We start from the raw sequence: 11,643 nt of genomic DNA on the forward strand, positions 1-11,643 counted from the left end.
GAGTAGCCGGAATTACAGGCATGCGCTACCACGCCTGGCTGATTTTTTTATTTATTGTAGAGACAGGGCTCGCTGCCCATGCGGGTCTTGAACCCGCGGGCTCAGGCAATTCACTCACCTCAGCCTCCCAAAGGTGTGAGATTACAGGCTGAGCCACCGAGCCCAGCTTCTCATTACCTCTTTACTTTGACATTGTCACACTGCTTGTGAGAGTACCTCAGTATAGGAATCTTTGGGGCTTGCAATTTAGTCTATAGCAGAAGGTGATAATATCTCCCAGCATCGCAAGGGGTAAATGAGTGAATATTTTTTTAAAAAATGAGAACAGGCCTGAGGCACGGAGGCAGTGTAAGGGTTGGCTATTATTATTATTATGTAATGTGTTATAAAACAAACATCGTCTTCTGCTGCTGATGTCTTATGCATGTCATAAAACATCAAAAGGGCCAGACATGGTGGCTCATGCCTGTCCTCCCAGTGTTTTGGGAGGCAGAGGCAAGAGGACTGTCTGAGTCCAGGGATTTAAGACCAACCTGGGCAACTTGGTAAGACCTTGTCTCTACAAGCCAAAAAATTAGCCAGGCATGGTGGTGCACACCTGTGGTTTCATCTACTTGAAAGGTTGAAGCATAAGGATTGCCTGAGCCCGGCAGGTTGAGGCTGCAGTGGCTATGAGCGTGCCACTGCACTCCAGCTGGGAAGACAGAGAGACTCCAAATCAAAAACAAAATAAAACAAAACAAAAAACATCAAAAAGGAAAATGTCAAAGGATGAGGTACGCTGAAGGATATTGGAGGGATGACAACTTCTTCCCATATTCCAGCTGACTGTCCTGTACATCTCTTGGGGTACAGCGACCCCACTCCTTTAGCCCAGGGGTTCCCCGACATTAGCACGTACCCCAGTCACTTGCCTCACTTTTAAAATGCAGTTTCCTGAGCCCCATTCCAGGCTAATAAAATGAACCCTTCTGATGGTGGAGCCCAATGTGTGCATTAAATATATATATATTTCTAGCCAAGTGTGGTGGCTCATGCCTATAATCCCCACACTTTGGGAGGCCAAGGAGGGAGAATGGCTTGAGTTCAGAAGCTCAAGGCCAGCCTAAGCAACATAGCAAGATCCTTCCTCTACAGGGAAAAAAAAAATTAGTTGGGTGTGGTGGTGTGTGCCTGTAGTCCTACCTACTTGTGAGGCTGAAGTGGGAGGATCACCTGAGTCCAGGAGGTCAAGGCTTTGGTGGGCCATGATTGTGCCACTGCACTCCGGCCTGGGTAACAGAGTGAGATGCTGACTCAAAACAAACAAACAAAAAGTAAAAAATATACCATTGATATACATATAGATGTGTTTGAGAAACCCTGTTTTCATCAACTGTGGGAAACCCTGAGACTCACTCACTCACAACCACTGACCACAAACCCTTCCGGTCAAAGTCATTTTCACCTGCCTGAGTGCAACTCCAACCAATGAGCATTGAGTCCTCATACAGACCAGGTCAGCGTCGCCAAGCCCATGAACAAATGACCAGACAATCCTACAACTCCTTGCACTGAAATTCTTCTTTCCAAGATGTCTGAAAAGGGAATGCTGCCTGGCCTGGCCTGGCCTGGCCTTGCCTTGCCTTACCTTTTCGTTGGAGTCTCACTGTCACCCAGGCTGGAGTGCAGTGGTACGGTCACACCCACCAAAACCTTGACCTGCTGGGCTCAGGCAATCTTTCCACCTCAGCCTTCCAAGTAACTGTGTACCATTACACCTAGCAAATTTTTTGATTTATTTTGTAGAAATGTGGTGATCTTGCCATGTTGCCCAGGCTGGTCTCGAATCCAGGGGCTCAGGCAATCCTCTCACCTCCACCTCCCAAAGTGCTGGGATTGCAGGCATAAGTCACCCTTGCCCAACTGAGAATGCGTTCTGGTCACGGCTTCTAGGGACACTTGACATCTGACCTTCACCGCTGGTGTGAAATCTCCATGAAAGAGACAGCCACACCCACCTACCCAGGCTGAGACAGCGGTTCTCCCGGCCGGCCGGTGTATAAGACCTAGATTCATTTCATAAATGTGAGAAGCACAGTTCCAATTCCCTTTGACTCTTTTTTCCTTCCTTTTCCATCTGCCAGCCCGGTGGACTCTCACGTGGCCCAGGTGGGCGCGGCTGCTCCTGAGAGCTGCTCCTGGCTCTCGCCAGCCCTCCTGCTTTGCCCTTTCCCCCCAGGAGACATTCCTCATAGTCCAAGGGTCAACTCAGAAACCCAGATAAGCACTCGCTGGAAGGCCTGAGGAGTGTTTGTTTTGTGTTTTCTCAGCCTTTGCGGGTCTCCAGATTCCAGCCACACGGGGGCCAGCGCCCTCTGCTCTTCTAGCAACGCACCCCCGATAGCCGGCTCTGGAGGCTTTAGGGTTAGAATAACTGAAAACCATGCTCTGAGCAGTTTGCCTGGCGTGCCTGTTTGCTCAGGTTGTGAGCAGGGGCCAGAGGCCGTTTTCAAGGCAGAACACCCAGGGCAGACTCCCCAAAGCCTTTCTTGTGTGTGATGTATTTGATCCTGGCAACAACCCGGTGAGATCGCTTCATTATGGGTCCATTTGACAGACAGCAAAGTGGTGTCCCAGAGAGGCCGAGGGACGTGCCACCGTTGGGACATGGTGGAGACAGATGCGGACAGGGACCTGCCTCCCATTCCCCCCATCTTACTGTCTCCTTTCTGCCTCTTTCCTTTCTCTCCAAACCTCCATTCATCTATATATATATTTTTTTTAAATTTAATTTATTTTTGCATTGGAGTCTCACTCTGTCACCCAGGTTAGAGTGCGGTGGCACACTCCCAGCCACCACAGCCTTGAACTGCAGGACTCAGGTGATCCTTCTGAGTCCTTCCAATTAGCCGGAACTACAGGCACACACCACCACACCCAGCTTATTTTTTGACTGTAAAGATGAGGTCTCGCCAAGTTGCCTCAGGCTGGTCGTGACCCTGCGGGCTCAGGCAATCCTCTCACCTCAGCCTCCCAGAGTGCTGGGATTATAGGTACGAGCCACCGTGCCCGGCCAAAAAATTTATTTTTTTAGAGATAGGATCTATGTTGCCCAGGCTGGACTCAAACTCTTGGGCTTAAGTGCTCCTCCTTCTTCAGTCTTCCAAGTTGCTGGGACTACAGGCATGTCACACCAAATACAGCTCATCTATTTTAAATTGAAACATTAACACATACAAATATGAAACAATAGCCAAAATGACCAAACAGCACGGAAAAGGATGTCATGAAAAGTTAGTCTTGCTGGGCGTGGTGATTCACGTCTGTTGTCACAGTACTTTGGGAGGCAGAGGCGAGAGGATTGCCTGAGCTCAGAGGTTCAAGATCAGTCTGGGCAACTTGGCAAGACCTTGTCTCTACAATAAATCAAAAAATTAGCTGGGCATGGTGGTGTGTGACTGTAGTTCCAGCTACTTGGAAGGCTGAGGTGGAAGGATCACCTGAGCCCAAAGATCAAGGCTGCAGTGGCTGTGAATGTGCCATTGCACTCTAGCCTGGGCCACAGAGTGAGACTCTGACTCAAAAAAAAAAAAGTTAGCCTCCTTCTGCACCACATCTCTAGAGTATCAGACTTGCCTTCCTAGCTTTGTCCGTACACACATGCCCATGTACATGTGTGTATATGCACATACAGAAGTGTACATGCGACCCATTCCATGGCTCCTACTGTAGAAACAGAAGACGTCCCTGCATGGTGCCCCGTGTTCTTTCTCCCCGTCTACTCCAGGAGGCCATTCTGCATTTGTGAGAGTGAAACCATACTCCCTTGTGCTGTGCGTGTAGAGTTCTGGGTGTACAGACTCCAGTCCCCTCCTGTACCTCCTGCACCTGTCCCCTCCTCCCGACTGACGTGCGAGTCTGTTCTCAGCCTTTGCTGAAATAAGCAAGTGGCATGGATAGCTGTGCTCCACCCCTCCACACCTATGGCCAGGCAGAATGCATCCTTAGAGGTGGGATGGTGGTGCCGAGGGCTGGGGTCAAGTTGCTGTCCGGAGAGGCTACACCCACTCACTCTCCTTCCCGCCAAGCTTCAGGGCCACACCCTCGCTCCCAATGCCATCCAGTCCCAAAAGCCCTTCCAGGCTGGCCAGGGAGCTTGCACACATCAGAGACAGCAAAGGCCTTGGCTCTCTTCAGTTTTCTAATAGCTTCACCGCCAGCACCTGCCTCCTCAGCCCCCTGGTTTGGGGAATGTGAGCCCTTCCCTGGAAAACTGCTAGAAAAAGAAACACAAAAGCAGACACACTGAGTAGGGCATCCTTAACACACAGACCCCGGAGGTCAGAGGGACTAGAATCCGAATCCTCAGACCCCACCTTCCACCCCACCAGGGCCATCTAGTGAAGCCGAGAACCTGACAGGGGCAATCAGCTTCTACCCCTCTGAACTTCCCTCGGTCCCTAAACCACCAGAAAGCATTTTTTAACCCCTCACCCCTTGCCCAAGCTTTCCCTGGCCGAGGGTAGCTGACTTGGGTCACACATTTCTGAGACTCAGTCAAAATGGAACCTCCCAAGCTTCCCAGGAGGCTGTGACCTCAGTGCCCCAGGCCTGGCATGGCCTGGCGTGCCCCCTCCTGGGGCCATCAAGAACCATCCCGTGGAGCCCACCCCGTCCACCTCTCCACAACTGATCTAGAAATTATTTATAGACCCAAACTCCACAGACACCATTGTGTCTGCCGTTGCCATGGCAACATGGATGTGGCGCGAACACCCGGCTTCCAGGGCCAGTGGAGGCTGGTGGAGACCGATCGATTTTCAGCCGGAAGCCCCCGACTCACATGTGCCGTCAGATGCCCCAGGAGCAGGAGCCAGCTTCCGATCGCATTTCCAGCAGAGCTGGCTCATGTCCCAGAAAATGGCACCACCAGCGTGTGGAGCCCGGTTAGTCGTTCAGTGTTGAAAACCTCTTGATGAAATCAGGAGAACAGCCTTGCCAGCCCTGGGGGTCCAGCCTCACCCAGGGACCTCCTGGGAATACGGAGTCCAGCTCCTCACCACAGAGCAGCTCAGTGGATCCCCGGACAGAGGGCGGGGCCTGGGAATCTGCATTTCAGGGTTTGGATCTGCTGAAATCACAGGACAGGATAACCCGAACATCAGACACTAGGATGTGTGCCACCCTGGCGCCCGAGTTCCTGCTACCATGGGTGCCTTGTCCTTCCTTTTCCTTCTCTTTATAGAGAGGCCAGCAGACATGACGTGCCGGATGGGCGCATCTTCACCTTGCAATATAGAGTATCATGCCATTCCCTGCCCCTCGCTTTTCTCACCTAATACGCGATTCTAAAGTCTCCCAGACCAGCAGCCTCTTCATTTTTATGCCGTCTACCAGCTGCCCAGGGTGGGCCTCCCCATGGGGCCAGCGGGGGCACCTGCTTCCATTCCCAGATCTTCACCCTAGAGAAGGTGCCCAGGTGCAGACCCTGAGAGGATCGGGTGTTTTCCAGGGCTCACTAAGAAAGGGCTGTGTGGGGTGAGGGTCAGGGAGGGGAAGGCCCCAGACAAGAAGGGAAGGTGCAGACAGGGCGCTGTTTAGGCACAGAATCTGCGGTTCAAGGCGCAGGGGAGAGGAAAGTAGGTCTGACCCCGCAGGAAGCTCTGGGATAGAAGGGGCACCCCAGCCCACAGAAAGCTCAGGAATACAAGCCATGCTCGATGCCAAAGAAAGTTATGGAACATAAGGCATGCCCAACTCACAAGGAGCTCTAGAATACAAGACATGCCCGACCCTGCTGAAAGTTCTGGAACATAAAGCATGCCCGACCCACAAGGAGCTCTAGAATACAAAGCATGCCTGATTCTGCAGAACATTCTGGAACATAAGGCATGCCCGACTCACAGGGAGCTCTAGAGTACAAGGCATGCCCAACCTTGCAGGGAGCTCTGGGATACAATGTTTCCCAACCCGGTGGTGAGTGCTAGAATTTAAATTCTGCATACAATTGTGTCCGAGTCTACAGGGCAACTGAGGAGGGTGAGTGATGCCCTAGTGAGAGACGGGGAGCTGGGCTTGAGACCCTCACCCTAAAGCCCCCTGTCCTTGGTTACGAGCTGCCAGGGGAGATGTGCATTCCAGGTGGGAGAAACAGACACCCCCTGCATCCTCAGGCCACCTGGTGGCCGGGAGTTCTGCCTTGCGGTAGAGTCCCTGCCTCCCCTCCAGCCTTCTGCGCAGTGAGAACCACTGTGGAGATCAAGCATCAAGTCTGATCTCTCTGTGTACGTATTCAGCACAAGTGTTTATCGATGATAAAATGCGATGTATTCCCAGCGTCTGCTCTGCAAAGCTGAAGGTCCTTTAGAGAAGCAGAGTCCTTGCAGGAGCTGTGTTAGCCTCCTGATCTGAGGCCTCCCCATGGCCTCCGCGGTCACTTTCTGTCGCTTCCCACACAGGGCAGCCGCATGTGGCCCACAAGTCATCCTGAAATCAGAGGCTGCAACCCAGCTGGCGCCGCATCCTGTGGGAGCCCGAGCATGAGCCTGGATGCGTCTGTGCAGGAAATTCCTTATAAGGATCGCCCACTCCTGGGGACGCCTGTCTGTACTGTGGCCACCCTCTTCTGCACTCCCAGCTCTGAGCTGTCTCCCAAGGGCAGGAAGGGGCCCTCGCTGCCTTCTCTCCTGGAGTCTGCAAGCCCATGAGGCAGGAGGGGCTCGGCCAGTCCTTGGGGGTCTTTTCGCAAGTTAGAAAAAGGCCACCGCACAGGTGTGAGCTTCTGTCCCCTCAAAAGGGCCTGTCAAACAAGAATCCCTGATGTGGCAGGAATGCAGGCCTTTTGGAGGTGATGGGTTATGACTGGACTAGTCCACAGATGGATTAATAGGCTGATGGACTAGTGAGAGAGGGCTAGGTATCACAGGAGGAGTTGGGCTATCATGGGGTGGGTGAGCTATCATGGGATGGATTACCTATCACTGAAGTGGTTTAGCTATCAAGGGATAGGCTAGCTATCACAGGGTGGGTTAGTTAACACAAGAATGGGTTCGCTATCATGGGGTGGGGTAGCTATCACAGAAGTGGGTTAGTTATCACAAGAATGGGTTAGTTATCATGGAGTGGGTTAGCTACCATAGGGTGGGTTAGCTATCACAGGTAGGTTAGCTATCATGTGTGGGTTAGCTATCATGGGGTGGGTTAGTTAGTTATCATGGGGTTCATTAGCTACTACAAGGTGGGTTAGCTATCATGGGGATATCACAGGAATGGGGTGGCTTACCTATCACAGGGTGGGTGGGTTAGTTTTCACAGAGTGGGTTAGTTATCATGGGGTGGGTTAGCTATCACAGGGCGCGTTAGCTATCATGGAGTGGGTTAGCTATCATGGGGCAAGTTAGCTATCATGGGGTGGATTAGCTATCACAGGGGTGGGTTAGCTATCACAGGACTGGGTTAGCTATCATGGGGTGGGTTAGCTATCATGCGGGGGTTAGCTGTCATAGGTGCGTTAGCTATTAGGAGATAGGTTAGCTATCACGGAGTGGGTTAGCTATCACAGGACTAGGTTAACTATCTCAGGATGGGTTAGTTATCACAGGGTGTGTTAGCTCTCACTGGGTGGGTTAGCTATGGTGGAATGGGTTAGTTATTGTGGGGTAGGTTAACTATCACAGAGTGGATTAGTTATCATGGGGTTCATTAGCTATCATGAGATGGGTTAGCTATTATGGAAGTGGGTTAGTTAGCACAGGAATAGGTTAGCTAGCTTAGCTATCACAAGGTGGGTTAGTTATCATGGAGTGGGTTAGTTAATACAAGAATGGGTTAGCTATCATGGGGTGGGCTACCTATCACTGGAGTGGGTTAGCTAACATGGGCTGGGTTAGCTACCTCGGGAGTGGGTTAGTTATCACAGAGTGGCTTGGCTATCTTGGAGTGGGTTAGTTATCATGAGGTGGGTTAGCTACCTCAGGGTGGGTTAGTTATCATGGAGTGAGTTAACCATTATGGGAGTGTGTAAGTTATCATGGAGTGGATTAGCTATTATGGAGTGGGTTAGCTATTATGGTGGTTGGTTAGCTATTATGGGGTGGGTTTGTTATCTCAGAAGTGGGTTAGTTATCATAGGAGTGGGTTAGCTATCACAGGGTGGGTTAGTTAATACAAGAATGGGTTAGTTATCATGGGGTGGGTTAGCTATCACAGGAGTGAGTTAGTTATCACAAGAATGGGTTAGTTATCATGGGGTGGGTTAGCTATTATGGAGGTTGGTTAGCTATCATGGGGTAGGTTTGTTATCTCAGAAGTGGGTTAGATATGGGAGTGGGTTAGCTATCCCAGGGTGGGTTAGTTATCACAAGAATGGGTTAGTTATCATGGGATGGGTTACTATCACAGGAGTGCATTTGTTATCATGGAGTGGATTAGCTATCATAGGGTGGGTTACCTATCATGGGGTGGATTAGCTATACAGGTGGGTTGGCTATCATGTGTGGGTTAGTTATCATGGGGTAGGTTAGCTATCATAGGGTGGGTTAGCTATCATGGGGTAGGTTAGCTATCATGGGGTTCGTTAGCTATCATGAGGTGGGTTAGCTATCATGGAGGTGGGTTAGTTATCACAGGAATGGGTTAGCTATCACAGGGTGGGTTACCTATCACAGGGTGGGTTACCTATCACAGGGTGGGTTAGTTATCACAGAGTGTGCTAGTTATCATGGGGTTCATTAGCTATCATGGGGTGGGTTACCTATCATGGGATGGGTTAGTATCACAGGACTGGGTTAGCTATCTGGGGGTGGGTTAGCTCTCACAGAGTGGGTTAGTTATGGTGAAGTGAACAAGTTATCATGAGGTAAGTTAGCTATCACGGGGTAGATTAGTTATCACGGAGTTTATTAGCTATCATGAGGTGAGTTAGCTATCACAGAGGTGAGTTAGTTATCACAGGAATGGGTTAGTTATCATGGAGTGGGTTAACTATCACAGGACAAGGATAGCTATCATAGGATAGGTTAGCTATCATGCATGGGTTAGCTGTGGTGGAGTGGGTTAGTTATCATGGGGTAGGCTAGCTATCATGGGGTAGATTAGCTATCATGAGGTAGACTAGCTAGGTGGGTTAGCTATGGTGGAGTGGGTTAGCCGTCTTGGGAGTAGGAATGTGGTTCTATAAGAAGAGGAAGAGAGACTCGAGCCTGGCGCCCAGTCTCTCATCATAGCATGCCCGCCCTCACCATGGCATGCCCTGCCCTCTCCGTGGCACGCCCTGCCCTCACCATGGCATGTCCAAGCTTCTTCCAGCCTCGGCAGATTCCCCAGCAACACGAGGGCCCTCACCAGATGTAACCCTCAGCCTTGGCCTCTCAGTCTCCATAACCATAAATTCTGTTTCTTTATAATTATCCAGTTTCAGTATTCAGTTACAAGCAGGAGAAATCAGTCCAAGAAAGCCCTCTTGGTGTGATCGGCTGAGTTTACAAAGGCACAGCCTTCTGCATGGGGACTTTAAAAGGCATCTCCTGATGACTCTGTCCATGTCTGGCCTCCTGTGCGCTGTCCAGGAAATGAGTTGGGTGCCCTGACAAAGAGAATTAAAAAGTCCCACTGCCCTTAGGGGAGGGCTTCCACAGGACGCTACCCTGGGATGTGCCTGCCATACCCTAATACTGTGACGATGGATTGGGAAGGCCTATGTTCCAGGCCTGCCACTGCCATATGACCTGGGACAAGCCTCTCTGCCTTTCTTGGCCTTGATGTCCTCCTCTGTCCAGCAGAGCAGTAGAGTTCAGTGGTCATTGGCTTCGACACTGAAATAGATAAATTTTTCCCTAGTGTTCCAAGAACACGTTTTACTGTTTTTCTCCTCCCCCCGCCTTTTTTGTTTTCTTTTTAAATTTTTTAAAATTTTCTCTTTCAGCAATTTGGATGAACTTAGAGTCTGTCATACTCGGTGATCTATCACAGAAACAAAGAACTGAGTACCCCATGTTCTCACTCATAAGCGGACCCTGAACAATCATAAGTATACTACAAGAAAGGGATTGGCAGTAGTGGGATACTGCCGGGGATGGGGGAGGGTACTTGATCTCAAACCAGGCAAAGAGAGAACCAAAGTGGGGCTCAAACTTTACCTGTACGATGACCATTTGTATACCTAACCCTGAATTGTATCCCCCGTTTTTAAAGTAAAATAATTTTTTAAATGATTAAAAAAAAAGATCTCTTCCAGCTGTTTCCCGTGTTCATGGTAAGAACGCCCCACCCACGGCTGTGAATGGTGCACGATGGCAGGCCCATGGGCGCGGGGTGCTCCACACACAGGCTTCTCTCACAATCCTCTCCACAAACCTGTGAGGGTGGACTTGGGGTCCTGGCTTCACGAACCAGGAAGTCTGGCTCAGAGTGGTGGAGGGACCTGCCCAGCTACCCGAGTAGGGAACAGAGAGATTGGGGCTCTGAGTCAGGAAGGTGGGACTTCAAAGTGCATGCCCTTCCTGCTCCGGTGCTATCTCCCGCTGGCCACTGTCCTCACTCCTGGCGGAATGTGACTTTCCAGCAGGCAGGCGGGTGGGGGGAGGAGGTCACCTCCTTTACCCTTGATGGCATGTGTGGGAAGACCTTAGTGGGCAGGGGCCTCGTGTCCACGCCCCCCACCCTCCTCTCTACCACCTCTTTCATCAGAGCTCGGGGTAGGGAAGGGACAGTCTGATGTCCTAGGCTGGCCCCAGTAGACCGACCACCACCTTCAATCTTTGTGATGGCCCACCTTGAGGAGAACAGAAATTGAACCAAGACACACACGGCCACTGCTTGAGGCCAGGAGTTTGAGACCAGCCTGGACACCCTAGCAAGACCCCCATCTACACAAAAATGAAAAAATACAAAAATCACCCACAGCCAAAATTAACTGTCACTGAAACCTGTGAGGACAAGTGTCCTGTGAGGACACTTGCTTGCCGGTCTTTCTTGCTTTTCTGGGGTGTCTCTGTCTGGGTGGATGGGGGTTGGGGGTCTCTGCAGGAGGAAGGTGGCCCTCGGTCCATCGGTCAGTTTGGAGCAACCCGGGGGTCCTCTAGGGAGGTATCAGCTGTGAGGCATGGGTGGGAGGGGACCCTGGGAGACACTGCAGGCCGAGGGTGAGCTGGCAGCACTGGCACCTGGGATGGTATGTGGGCTCTCAGCTGCCACTAATGCAACCTTTAGGGGAGGGACACGCCAGTCGAGGCAGCCCTGGGATAGGGTCCAGGGAGTAAACACCGGCCTCATTCTGCTCCTTCAAGCTGATTTTGTGCCAAGGCGCTCACAGTAGCCAGAGGCGGAAGAGCAACCATGTTGATTCTGTTTGTTTATTTTTAGTTGGGGTCTCGCTCTTTCCCCCAGGCTGGAGTGCAGTGGTGCAATCATAGCTCAATGAAGCTTTGACCTCCTGGACTCAGGCATGATAGCTTGGACTACAGGCATGTGCCACTACCCCTGACTAATTTTTTTGATTTTTTTGTAGAGACGAGTTCTCATAGTTATGTTGCCCAGGCTGGTCTTGAACTCCTGGGCTCAAGCGATCCTCCTGCCTTGGCCTCCCAAACTGTTGGGATTACAGGCGTATGCCACTGCGCCCAGCTAAAACTTCTCTTCAAAAGCAATTTAATAAATAAAGCA

This window comes from Carlito syrichta, unplaced genomic scaffold, assembly GCF_000164805.1.
Source record: "Carlito syrichta isolate Samal-C Ts95f unplaced genomic scaffold, Tarsius_syrichta-2.0.1 Scaffold304337, whole genome shotgun sequence".
NCBI classification, from domain to species: domain Eukaryota; kingdom Metazoa; phylum Chordata; class Mammalia; order Primates; family Tarsiidae; genus Carlito; species Carlito syrichta.